This window comes from Mustela erminea, chromosome 7, assembly GCF_009829155.1.
Source record: "Mustela erminea isolate mMusErm1 chromosome 7, mMusErm1.Pri, whole genome shotgun sequence".
Lineage (NCBI taxonomy): Eukaryota > Metazoa > Chordata > Mammalia > Carnivora > Mustelidae > Mustela > Mustela erminea.
This window is the reverse complement of record NC_045620.1, coordinates 83,476,662-83,490,146: the sequence shown is the minus strand read 5'-3', so window position 1 is coordinate 83,490,146 and position 13,485 is coordinate 83,476,662. Positions and strand designations below refer to the sequence as shown.

General features: G+C 45.8%; 1 pseudogene; it reads right to left on the bottom strand.

Annotated features, from left to right (window-relative positions):
* The window catches only part of LOC116595652, a 170,581-nt pseudogene that overhangs the window by 66,847 nt on the left and 90,249 nt on the right, over positions 1–13,485 (bottom strand).

Here is a 13,485-nt window from a genome sequence, read left to right as displayed (position 1 = left end):
GAATACTTGATCATGTATTTCCTAAAAACAAGGATATTGTTTTACATAACCACAACTGTTAAAATCAGTAAATGAAGATGGATATTATATTACCATCTAATTCTTACACAATATTTGAGCTTTGCTGCTTGTCTCAGATTTTTTTTTTTTTTTTTTTACAGTGAAAGGATTTGGGTCAAGATCACACATTGCACTTAGTGGTCAAGTCTCTTGAGTCTCCTTCATTCTGGGATAATTCTTGTAACTTTCCTTGATTTTCACGTCTTTGGCACTCTTGAAGATCCCAGACCATTTATTTTGTAGAGTTTAATTTTGTCTCAAATAGATTCATGTTCTGCCTCTTGAGTAGTTACATCAAAGCAATGATGTTGTGCCCCTGACATTGCATTTCATCAGGTGGTACCCAATTTCAAGTTGTCCCCTTAATTGGTGATGATCACCTAAATCACTTGATGATCACCTAGATCACAGGATCTAGGTGATGTTCACCTAGATCACTAGATGTCTGCCAGTTTCTCCATGGTATATTATTTCCCTCCCCCTACCCCCGTAATGAGTAAGTATTTTCCATAAACAAGTCCTTTCAGATTGTATAAACACCTTGTTTTTTAACAATTTATTCATTCATTTATTTATATGACTATGAACTCAAAGATCCCAATCTTACTGACTGGATTGTAATTCACTATCATTATGATTATGGTGCACAAATCATTCCAGACATGCCCAACGGGAATTTCCTAAAGCTAATTTCTGTGTCTTTTTGACATGTTCCCATTGTTCTGTGAGTCCTTCCTGGTTCTCTGACTCAAGATATTCCAGGCTCATGTACTTTGTCCACTCCAGCCCTAGAAATGGCTATTTTTCCAAGGAGTGTGAGTCCTCTTAGAAGAGAATGGTGTTTACAAACCAAGTCCTGGGTCTGTTTGAGCCTCTCTTTCCATCCTTCTAAACTATGCTTGGAACCCCCAAACATGACATAGGAAAAGGCTGAGGCTTGGCTGTGAGCTTGACAGAACTCCAACCCAAGACACATGCTTTCAGTCACACTGTGAACAGATAGGCCTGGGCCCTCCTGTGCCATTGGTGAAGGTTTGGGCTGCAGATTGTGTCCCCCTGTAGGATCAGACTAGTTCCAAATTCTCTGTCCAGCCCCCTAGTCCCATCCCTGAGATGGGCCCAAGGGAGGTCTGCCCCAATGGGGGCTTCAGAGTTAAACCTGAGGGGCTCCAACAACACAAGAACAAACTTTTGCTTTGTGCTTCCTGAAAACAGCTGGGGAAAAAATTTGCAAAGAGACTATTGGGAAAGAAAGGAACAGGGAGCATCTGTGTGGGATATACATGTGCCTCTACCACATCAGACAGACTGAAGCTGGCGAGGGCCATTTACCCCAAGCAGGTGCTTTCCATGATTTTTTGCTTAAGCTGCTCTTGGGGTGGGGCACTGCCTCCAGCTGGGGTGCTTAGTTCTAGCCGGAAGCCCAGCAGAAGAAGATACAACAAAGGAAAAGAAATATCCCTTAGAAGAGCAAGGGGGGGACTGGAGCCAGACCTGGTCACTCCACCTGCTGCCACTTAAGGCTACAGGAGGGCCAAAGGGATCTTTCAGGTTTGGCCTCTTTCACCTCCTCAAGAGAAAGCCTCATAAGAAATAATCTTGCTGGATGCTGTGGGAGGAAAAGAAGAAAGACCAGTCAGAATGGATGAGTGAAGCAGCATTGAGAGTTTTGTCCAGACTGACTAGGACTCCTACTCATTGCAGATGGGGAATTCGAGAAGGCACATGGAAGTCGCTTTCTCAATGGCAATGGTAGACTGTCGGTGTTTTGATTCTATTAGACCATCCCAGACAGAAGAGGAAGAGAGGAAAAGGAAAAGACTACTTTTTGGGACTGCCAAGGTGAAAACACTTTCAGGCAGAAGAAGGTAAGAAGGTAAGGAAACAAAGCAGCCCCATCAGAGACTAGATAATAGAGAGTCTTTGTATGAATTACGAAAGTGTACTAGGGGTGTTTTTGTGCAATGAGAGAAGAATGCATCCCACACCAGAGTACACAGCTTAGCAAATAAAGCTCTGGTTGAATTTCAGCCTCCACTCATCCCCTCAACAAGGCATATGTGTGTGGTATATAGCCTACACAACTGTCCACAGTGTCCCAGAGGGTTGATTCGAGTTATTACTGAGAGAATCTGAATTTGCTGCCTTTCCTGAGTGGAGAGAAATAAACCCCTGGGAACTCTATCTTTCTTGCTGAAGATTTTCTCAGGCTACTCTGAAGCCCAAGTAGGCAATGAGAAGTATCAGTGTAAGTTCTCACTAGGGAGGAGGAATTGTGCACCACCTCAGGACCTTCCCATGTGAGAGGAGGAAACACATTCCTAGTTCATGATAGATAAACACCCTTGAGTGGAGGATGAACTCCCATGAAGACCACACCTGGCATCACCCAGGGAGGAAGAACTGCCACAACTTCAGGAATGAGGAAGAAGGCAAGAGAGGGCATCCCTTTGAGGTCAAGGGAGAGACTCCTTTTCCCCAGAGGTAGAACAGGTGTTCCCCTGTGGCCAGGCTGTGGAGGAGGCACCTGCATTCTCCAGGCAGTAGCTCACACTCTCTGAGCAGGTGTGGAGGGAGAGAGTTGAGATGACTCTTGAGCAGGGGAGTGGCGTATTTCTGTCAGGCAGGTCCTAAGGCCCTGGGGTGCTTCACTTTCTTTCTCTCAACCCCACTACTTTTCCTATGACCTGAGTTGGTAGTTATCTTTGCCAGGCTGCCAGCCAGCTTGGGCTTCCTCAATCAGGAAAAATCATGAGCCACAGAGTCTGGCTTTACAATAGGCCTCAAAACCTGGTCACTTCCTTGACCCAGCAGGCCCTGACTGAGGGCAACCCATGGATGAAAGAATATAGGAAAGATATGTGTGTGTGTGTGTGTGTGTGTGTGTGTGTGTGTGTGTGTGTGTATTTAGAAGGTGATGTGGAATCTCCTCAGAGGGAGTCCTATGCACTGTGTGTCTTCTCATTAGAGCATTCTTACCTGAAACTTAAGGAACATGGCTCCTCAGGTAAGGTAATCTACTCTCACTTCAGTGTGGTGTGGTTTGTAGGATTACTGAAGGAAGGAAAAGCTCATAGTCAGTGGCTGTTCCAGCCATGGGGTGAGGGTTTTGCAGGTAGACCAAAGAGGGCTGACCCTCAGTGAAGGGCTGCAGGGTTGTGGTGCTGTTCTGGATCCACTGAAGGATGAAAGTCCCAAAAGGACCTTCTCCTCACTGCTCATTTTGTTCTTCCCCCACCCCCCAGAACGTTCTCCCTCACCCTTCATTTATCCTTCAGAACCCACTGATTTCTCCTCTGTTTCTGCTAAGTCTAGCCCCTCACATGCCTGTGATTTGGAAAGGAGCAGAGCGGAAAGGCAGAGTTCCATCTCTGGAAGCAAAGCCTTCTGCCAACCCAGAAGTCACTGTGTGCAACTGGCAATTCTTTGGGAGGAGTGATGTTGGCCCATATCATTTCCCTGCCCTCTGGAGTCCCTCCCACTTCCTTTAGGGACTCTTTGACCCACAAATGTCCCCAAGCCTGTGGTATCTAGTCAGCTCAAGTCAACTTGGTCTTCCCAGCGATGTTGGTAGGATGTCACCACCACACGGTCTTCAGTCTGGCTCTCACAAGCAGAGCCTGAGATTAGGTGTGTGTGCACAGGATTATGAAGGCAGTGCCCCTAGGAGCAATCACAAGGGAGTGGGGAAGTAAACAAGGCAGGGACAGTGTCAAGCAAGGATGCAACCTCTGGTGAAGTCCTGCACCAGCCTGGCTCCTGAGGAGCTCCTGAGTAGAAATTACACCTTAGCCTTTGTACACCTTGAGGCAAATTTGCTGAGCTTTCATCAACCCTCAGTCCTTGGCTACAGGAGACCTTGGGGGGTTATACATTCCCAGGCACTTCCTGCTCCTGGAGGGAAAGGTGGCTCCATTAGTGCCACTGAGGAAGGCACAGGTGTGGGTTGTTCAAAGCAAAGCACACACAGCCAGAAGCAGGGATCTGAGAGGATCTGGGTGGAGCATCACCAGAGTATGGGGAGGTGAGGGGTGACTACCCCCCGCTGGAAGCAGTGGACATGGGGTGGGGCTTGGAGTATAAGACCAAGGGCTCGCACACAGTTGCCAGGGATGGCTTATCAGAGTGGAGAGATCGGGTATGATTTCTGAGATCACTGTAAGTCTCCCTAGTAAGTTCTCTCAATATTCTTTTTTGTGGAACCAATGGATTTTCATGGCAGAGCTCCAAGCTTTCTTTTCCAGATTTATATCTCTCCTTCCCACTCCACTCTCCCTTCTTATTATTACCTGATTTTTTTCATTCTTCTGAATTCCTATAACATCTGTAGTTAAATTCCTGCATCATCCACTCTCTGAACTACTCCAACTGCCTAGCCATCCTTGTAGGGGGAGCTTATGCTAAGTTATGAGCACAGGCTTTGGAGATGGACTTGGATTTAATACTCAGCTTAAACCTTTGCCTACTTTGTGACCCGGGGCAAGTTATTTAACTCCTCTGAGCTTTACTTTCCTCTGTAAAATTTGTAACAGTAGTACCTATTTCAGCTGTACCGTGAGGATTAAAATGGGTAATCCATATGACGTGCTTAGCAAAGTCTCTGGCATGATCCATGCCCAATAAATGCCAGCTATGGTTTTGAAATGATTGTCACTATTCTTTCTTTAAATCTAAGACAAAGTTTATGACATTTTTTACACAAAGGAGGACAATTTATAGTAACAAAACCAGCCATTCTTAAAGGAGATGATTATGAACTTTTCACTCTTACTGAGAGGGCCCCAAAATACATGACAAGAAAGGATAGAATCGAGGAGATGTACACACTCCTCCACAGAAATGGTTGGAGACTTCAGTACTCGGCTTGTCATATTCTTATGTGCAGATACATCTCCACACTACACTGCCATCCAAGACAGGCACCAGCTGCAGTACCTTGTGTACTGAAGTAGGTGTTTAATAATGTGTGGGGTTTACACATAGAAAATTCCGGACAAGAAGACAAAAGTTTCAGCCCCCGCACCCCAATCAGTTTCACAGCAAAGCCCAGGACCTCTGCACTGGGTCAGGGCATCTGCCAGGAAAAGTGTCCCCTGGTACTATCCCACCTTTTCATGACACCAGCACCAAGAGCCTGATGAAAGAGGCCCCCGGCCTGCTCTCTGAGAAGAAACATGTACAAGACGCTGTGGGAAAAGGTCGTGGAAATGAAGGCTGGAAATCACCCCACTGGGGAGAGTAGGGAGGGCAGTGACGGAAGTCCCCACGCACTCTGTTTTCTCCAGAACAGCGGTGGACTAGAGTCCCCAGCTTGTCAGAGGGTAGAAAGCAGGTTTGACTCTGTGTTTCCAGGCCAGCCCAGGCTGACTCCGATGTTACTCAGTTCTGGGTGTGGTCACCCCAGCTTCTCTCTGAGACGGTCTTCTTAGAGCCTTAGCAGTCCCCACACTGGCTTCCCAGTTTTAATCCTTCCTTGTCCCTTTTTCCGCTGCTAAGGGGAATGAGCTGAGCATGCGCTGGAGGTGCTCGTCCACCAGTTGCTGCCTCTCCTGGGTGGGAAAACAATGCTGCCTTTCAGGCACAGCTACTGCCCAGGGAGGGATGGGTAGGGCGTGCATCTTGTTGGAAAGAAACAAAACCCACTCTGGAGAAAGGGATGATATTGGCGATTATGTGAGGCGTTCAAGATGGGCAGGGGGTGGGAATGTTGGTGGCAGGAGCTTGGTCTCCCTCTGGAGATTCCAGCCATTTTAAACAAGCATTATAGAGCTCAGGAAAACTAGGACCTGCCAACAGGGGTTGGCACAGGAAAAATGAGACATAGCTGCCTGTCAGATTGTTACACTCATGCTCAGTGTGAGGCAGTCTCTCCCTCCCTCTCTCTCTCTCTAACTCACACCTCTCTCTCTCTCTCTCTCTCTCACACACACACACACACACACACACACACACACACACAATATCAGTGTGCAAGATGGATAATGAAGGATGCCCACTAATGCATTCCTCTACCTTCCAACTTCTCAGAAAACCAAATAACCCATAGTCTCTTTCTATGTACATAGAAGCAGGTCTAACCTGGACAATCTCATTCCAGATCTTTGTAGCAGAATGGCAGAACTCACATTCTCAAGGCCTTCTAGGATCAGTAGGAAGTTAAAACTGTGGGGAAGACAGTAGGAAGCTGATGGGCCAGAACTTTTGCAGTCTCTTGGACAACTTTAAATCTGAAGAAAATTAAGGGGCTCTTCCTTTAGAGAGATAGGCTTAAATCATAGTGGTGCAATACTGTACATACAATTTTAGGAAGTCTTGGATCCTCTCCAAGACCCATCTATTGGCCTGGCATTAAGATCCCCCAACCTGAAGGATTCAGTCACAACGGCAGAGCACAAACAATGTTCGCACCGCATACAACACACCTGGAGTCCCAAGCTAAATGATGTCATTTGTCATCCTGAGACTCAGAGATTGACAGGTGACAATGTGAAATGAGGGACACATCCCCAAGAGAAATCATCCCTCATGGAACACTGGCTTCCTAGGCCCTCAGGAGCTTTCTCAGGACCACCCATTAGGTTCCAGACCTTCCAGCTCTTAAGGCTCCACACTCCCGGGCCAGTGGGAGAGCAGGTTTGGAGTGGCTGGATTATCCTCAGGTGACAGTCTCCAGCCACAGCAAATAGAGAACTGACCTATTGGGGAGAGTGTCCCCGCCCTGAGGAGGCAGCAGCAGAACAATGAAAGCATGGAGAACAATTCCACAGAGAGTGCCCTCATGGGAACCCGGGAGACTCAGCTTGGAATGTATTGTGATACCAAGTGCACACGCAATGTGCTCTGCTGGTGCAGAGTCTCAGAAGGTCGCCATGACTAAGGGCATGGGGACTAGTGGCAACCATCTCCCTCACTTCCGGGACACTCATCCGTGCATTGAGCAAGTATTGAGCTCCACTGTATACTGGACACAGAATGAGATCCAACGACACAGCCCAGTCCTCGAAGTTTACTGGGGAAAGAGATCATTACGGAAGGGCCATTTGATAGATACAAGCCCCAGGCTCTGGAGCTGAAATCCTACCGCTGGAAATTAGCTATGGTGAAAAACTTTGTGAAGCTGGTGCCAGCATGGCCCAGAGTAGAGCTCTTAATCTTGATTTGCATTAGAATCACCTGGGAAGCTTCGAAAACTATCAAGGATCAGGCCACACCCAGAACAAATAAATTAGAATCTCCAGGGAAAGTCTCAGTCATTAGCATTTTCTAAAGCCCTGCCCCTCACAAGTTATTCCAATGTCTAGCAGGGAGAATGATTGGCCAGAGCTTCCCAGCCCCTCCTGTGTTCTTGCTTCAGGGAATACCTGCCCCCCACTATATCCCCCCCACCACCTGCCTTGATGGGAAGCATCATGGTTGATGAGGTAGGATCTTAGGGGAACAGCCAGGATAGGAGATGGACTAGTGAGTAAGGTGATTTAAACATAAAAGTTTTAAATGTTGTCTTATCTTCCTGTAACTCAGGGACCTGCCCATTGCTGTAATCCTCAATGTCTCAAGGCCTTGAACACAGACAAGGATTATGGTTTTCCTCACTTACATCTGAGACCCTGAACTAACACTTCTGGGATTGATGGCTCTGAGAAGATCTCTTTCTTTCCCGGTAGACCCTCTCACCACCGGCACCTGGAAGGGTATGACCTAGCCCTGTGGTCCCAGCAACACAACCATCAAGATTTATAGAAGATTTTGCAACATTCCAGGAAATGTATGAGATATGGGCTTTTGTTGGTGTTGAGGTTCTGATTCAAAATATCACAGAACCAACAGGAAAGATAGTCTACTAGAGATAAGCCCAGAAAAAATAACACACAGCTGCTAATCAAGACACTGTACATATGGTGAGTGGAAGTAGAACTCTAGGCGCCACACACACACACACACACCCCTAAACCACACTTCATACACACACAGATTTCATGAGCAGACATCACCATCCAGGAAGAAGACAAGGACAAATTCCTTTAATTCTCAAATCTTCAGCATGCGTATTATCCCTTGTTTCGGATTGGTCAGACTAGGGACATCCATGAGATTAAGTAAGGAGAAGTTACATAGGCAGGTAGTTCTGTGGGACAGTCTTGGGTTGAAGAGATCTGAGTTGGTAAGAGAAATTGGGAGTCAACAGCAGAAAGAGGCATTTCAGTCCCTAGGTACTGATGAGATGAGCCTGGGAGAGGGTGTAGGCAGAGGAAAACAGAACATGAGACCAAAACCTTGAGCTGCCCCAGTGTTTAAATGTGGGTGGAGCAGACTAAGCAGATGTGGGCAGGGAGGGAGGAAGGAAACCAGGAGAGAGGCTGACCCAGAAACCAACCTAGGGTCCAGGAAGAGGAAGGGGTCAGGTTGAAAGGATTAGGACAAAACATGGTAGTCACGGGGGTCTTGACAAGGCCCATTTCAGTAGTTCCAGGAAGGTAGGAACCTCAATAGTGGGTAGAGAAGTCATTCTAGAAATTTGGGTGGGAGGGGGAACAGAGAGGTGGGGCTGTACCTGGGGGATATGAGAGAAGGGGAGTTTTTCATGTTTTTTTTTTATGCAGATGGGAATGATTCAGAAGAGAAGGGGAGGCATCAAGGCAGCAGAAAGGAGAAAGAGGGGCAATGCCAACCAAGGACTAACGTCTTTGGGAAGATGGGGAGGTCATCCCATAGGAGAGGGGAACTGGCATTTGGTAAGATGAGAGATATCTAACACTTCATGTGTGAAGGAAAGGAGTTAAAGTTATTCAATTTAGCTGTGAGATAAAGTGTTTCTGGCTTCTTTCCCTCCAGGTGGTTTGTGTTTATAGGCGGGCCTGGGAGAAGTCTCCTTTAACAGCAAGATTCCTGACATTGGAATGAAGCCTGCCTGAGCTAATCAGAATTTCAAAAGGTTTATGTAGATGCACTTTATACTATCAAAAGGGCATGGGTGAAATGTGGGCTGTTTACCACTATCTAGGTCGCAATTATTAAAATACAGAAATCTGAGCTCTCTTTAATCCTTAAGATGAAAACAAATATTTCCAGACAACAGCAAAAGTACAAAGGAACATTTCATCAGCACAGGCCTCAAAAATTGTAGAGTTAAAAAAAAAAAATACAGCACGTGTTGCAGTCAAATAGTCTAGGAAGCCAACGTGACACCACTCTACTCTGTTTTTGTCTAACTTTGTGAAATAATGATCTAGTCTTTACCCATACTCACTAACAGAAGAACAATCAGTTACCCTCAGGAGTGAGTTTGATGGGTGTCGTATTCCTTGGACAGAGCATAGATCTCTGGAAATGCACAACTGGTGGTGAAATTCGTCTTCCAGAGAAGAATTATTTGGATTTTTAAAAAACCTTGTATTTCTTCTCAAAAAGCAAAGAAGAGATATCCAAGGAAACAGAAAAGTATGCAGAGGAAGACATCGTTTTAGCTGATTCTTGAGCGTCCCCAGTTAAGTAAGTGCAAATATGCATTGCACAAATGAAGGAACGGAGAAGTTTCCGTGGGCTTAAGGAAACCAGGGAAAGTGCTTGGGATCTTGCTTCATGAGTAGTGCTCCCTTCAGAATACAACCTGTAGCTTCCTCTTTCTTCCTGTAATTTCCTTCAGTATTTAAGCATTTGATCTTTGTCATAATTTCACAGGCTTTCTTTCCAGAGCTCTTTAGACATTTCCTATCTCTGAACACTGGCTACCACTCTTTGCCCCTCCTCCTCACAGGTGAATTCTTACTCTTATTGCCCCCAACAGCAATGACCACTTTCTAGAACTCATTAATTAACACTAGTTGAACTGAACAAAAAAAAAAATGTGCCGACTCTGGGTTAGGTAAACATTGACATGCTGCCCTAGGGTGGGACCACAAGCTCCGTTTTCTTTACTCTATGGTTTCCATGCCCTCCCAGATTCAAGCGAGACAGAGGGCCCAGAGGAAGTCATAGGGTCCACTCTGCTTTCCTTGACAACCTTGCTCAAGACATCTTGCAGCACCTGGGAGATCACACCACCACTCACGTTTTCAGTGATGTTTCCAGGGCTTTGTGAAGGGTGGGGATGAGTGGAGAAGTCTGGTGGGGGAAGGGGGGGGGCGGATGCTCAGTTGAACACCAGAAGGAATGGGGAACCTGCCAGCAAGCCCTAGAGGGTGACTCAGTGGGAAACAACTTTATAGAGAAGACTGATGAGTAGGGATGTAGCCAAGAGAGGCGTGAAGAGAAGACGCCTTTGACACATTATAAAGTTAATGTGGCATGGCAGTTTAGTCAGCATTTCTCCTGGTTCATACTGAGCTCTCTCCTGGCCCAGCTTCTGCTTACACTCCAGCCCTGAGCACTGTGGGACCCTTGCTCATAAAGGAGCTTCTCCATGCCTGGCTTAGTGATCTACTCAGTCATAGCCGAGAAAACAAAGGAAATCAGTTGCTTTTGGAGCAACTGATATCTTGAGGGTTCGTGGTGACCACAAAAACAAAGAGTTGTGTTTGTGGTTTGGAATGTCATTCCCATTGTGAGGATACATGTAATCCTGCGTATGCAGAAGTTTGCTTGTGGTTGAATGTGGGACAGATTACAAACTCTGGCATGTGTTTCCAAGAAACACTGATACCCTTTCCTTTGGGGATTATTATTAGACCTAAGATGTCACAGGAGGAAAACCCCAGCCATGCTGATGGCCTCAGACCATTCCCCATTAGCCAGGAGCACCAACACTAGACATCTTGCCTGTCTGCAAGAGAGGCCTCCTGCCTGTGGGCTCTGGTATCACCCAAGTACAACAGCTCCAAGTTGCCAGTGTCAACTCCATGCAAGATATGACCTCTCTGCGCAGAGCTAGACACTCTGATCCAGAAAGAGTTGTGTGGGTCCCAGTCTTACTCATGAAACTTGTCTTAATACTATTTTTTTAAAAGCCCTAATTGCCAAGAAAACTACTATGTTATTATCTGTTTGTATGGGGGAAGAGGAGAGTGTAGGTAGGAAACAGCCTTCTTAATGTTTACCTTTTCATATCTTTTTGAATTTTGGAACCATATGATCATATTATGGATTTTTTTTTTAAATAATAAGAAAAAAAACTTCATTGTCTCAGGAAGTTTCTTCTAGCCAAGAATTTCCAAACGGTGTTTCTTGAAGTTGCCTAGAGAAGAGAATTCCTACCAGTAGATCTTTATCAGGCATGTGCTACATGCCCTTGGCCTTTGATGCAAGGTGACCGCCTCTCAAAGGCCAGGAACTCCTCAAGCAATGAATATGGGATAATGTCATCCCTGGTTCTATAATCTCATGGCCTCTGAGAAAAGTGTGAAATGAGATAAGATGATTCCTTGCAACCCCAACCCCAAAAGGGGACCCCAGAGAGGTAGAAGGGTCTTTTGGAGACTGAGGGGAGGAGTAATCAGCAAAAATCCCCACCATGTCTGACACAGACACCCCCCACTCTCAGGGGGAAACTGCCGGCTGTGGTTTATTTACTACCAAGACATGAGGGGCTATGGTGGAGTCTGAAGGAAAGCTGTGCATCTCCATATGCATTTTTTAAATGATTAATTTCCATCTAGAACATTAAAGTAGGTGAAAAATATCAAAAGATCGAAAAGTGGGTGTATTAAAACTCACAGCATTATTTTAACTTTAAATATCTGACTTCTGCCCAAGTAGAATTTACTGCCACTTTAGTTCTGCTTAAATTTTTAAAAAATTACTTAGGATTGTCCCTTAGTCCAGAGCAATTGTCAGACAGGGGAATTATCTCAATTAAAAATGAGATAAGCAAAGAAGCATATTTGGAAAATCCCCATATGGAGTTTTCTTCTGCTAATGCCAGGGGCACACATTTTTTCCTTTTGTCTCAGGCTCTAATATGGTTCAAACTGGCACTGACTTTTTTATTTGAAATTTGGTTATTTTGTTCATCATGGATGTTTTGCGGCATTTTGAGAGCATAATTCTGATTTTTAAGAAATACAACATTAAAATATTATTTTTCTTGATTACTGAGTTTTTTTATATTCCCTTAAATTTTGCACTCAAGTCAAGTATCTCGCCATAGTTCTGGCCCAATTAACCTAAGCAACCCAAAGGTGACCTTTGCCCTATGGATTGCTTCCTGCATCACTGTTGTCAGATTTGCATCTTCATTCAAATCCTACCCAACTTGACAGTCCTCTCAATGCCATGACTGAGGAGCCATTTTCTCTCAGAGAACTTGTTTCTTCATTGTTCTCATTATTCAAAGCCCTCAGCCCTGGAACCAACTCCAGTAATTCTCTATTTTCCATGCATAAAGCTACTCAGAGAATCACCAGTCATTGCCCTTGAGCCTTTGGCTAGATGGAGTCTACAAATGTAATTCTCTTAATCTCTTGCAAGGCCCTTAATCACTCGAAACACACTCTGCCTGATCCAGTGTCCTGATGAAGCAGGGTGACAGGAAGGAAGAGTGACCCAATGATGCATGAACAGCTAACACCAGCTCCTTCCAACGGTCCCCATTCCTCCTCTGGACGCCACTGTGCGAAAAGGGGCAGTCTGGTCACTCCTTCTCATTTCCCCAGCGGACACCCTTCCCCCCTCCAGATGTCTACCAGCTGGAAAAGAGGGGCGGACAGTTGTTTCCTTTGTAGAGAGCTGCAGTATGAATATAATTTTCCACATGCTGACTCATGAGACTGTCAGTGCCCCAGGAGCCAGTACACGGTTCCACTCTTTCGCCAACTTCAGGGGTACGGTGGGGAGCTGACTTTGATCTAATAACCCGTTACTCTTTGCCTCCATTTTCCCACAAAAAGAACACTTACTCCCTTCTGCAGGCAGAAGACAGACTCAGTGACCTCTCTCAGTCTCCTCCAACCACAGGATTCCACTGGGCTATTATTAGAATCATCTGGACGGAGCTGCAGTGTGACACGAGGCGTCTGGGTGTGCAGAACCAAATGAAAATGTTTATGGGTGTTCCTGCACAACAAACCACCTCTGATTGTCTTCCTGGTGTCACTCAACTTTACGAGGGCTATTTCTGTGAGCACTTCTTTCCAGTAAATGCTTCTGCTTCTTCTCCTCAGTCTGTTTATTTCTTCCACCTTTCTCTCAAGTTTCCCCTCTTCACTAGGTTCCACTTACATGAAGGCAGGAAGCCTCATTCCTGCTGGTACTTACCACAGTGGCCGGCATGTGGAGTACAGGAGGTGAGAACATGGGCTTTGCCATCAGGATCTCTGTTTGAGATCTCTATTTGGATCTCAGCCCTGTTATATGTTAGCTAGATGGGCAATTGGGCAGATTACCGATTACCTAATTGGTCTTTGGGCCCCAGGTTCCTCAGAAGAGGGATGGGGTGATAATACGTGACTCACAGAATACTGCTAGGATTCTAGCCTTGCAGAACACGGTGCT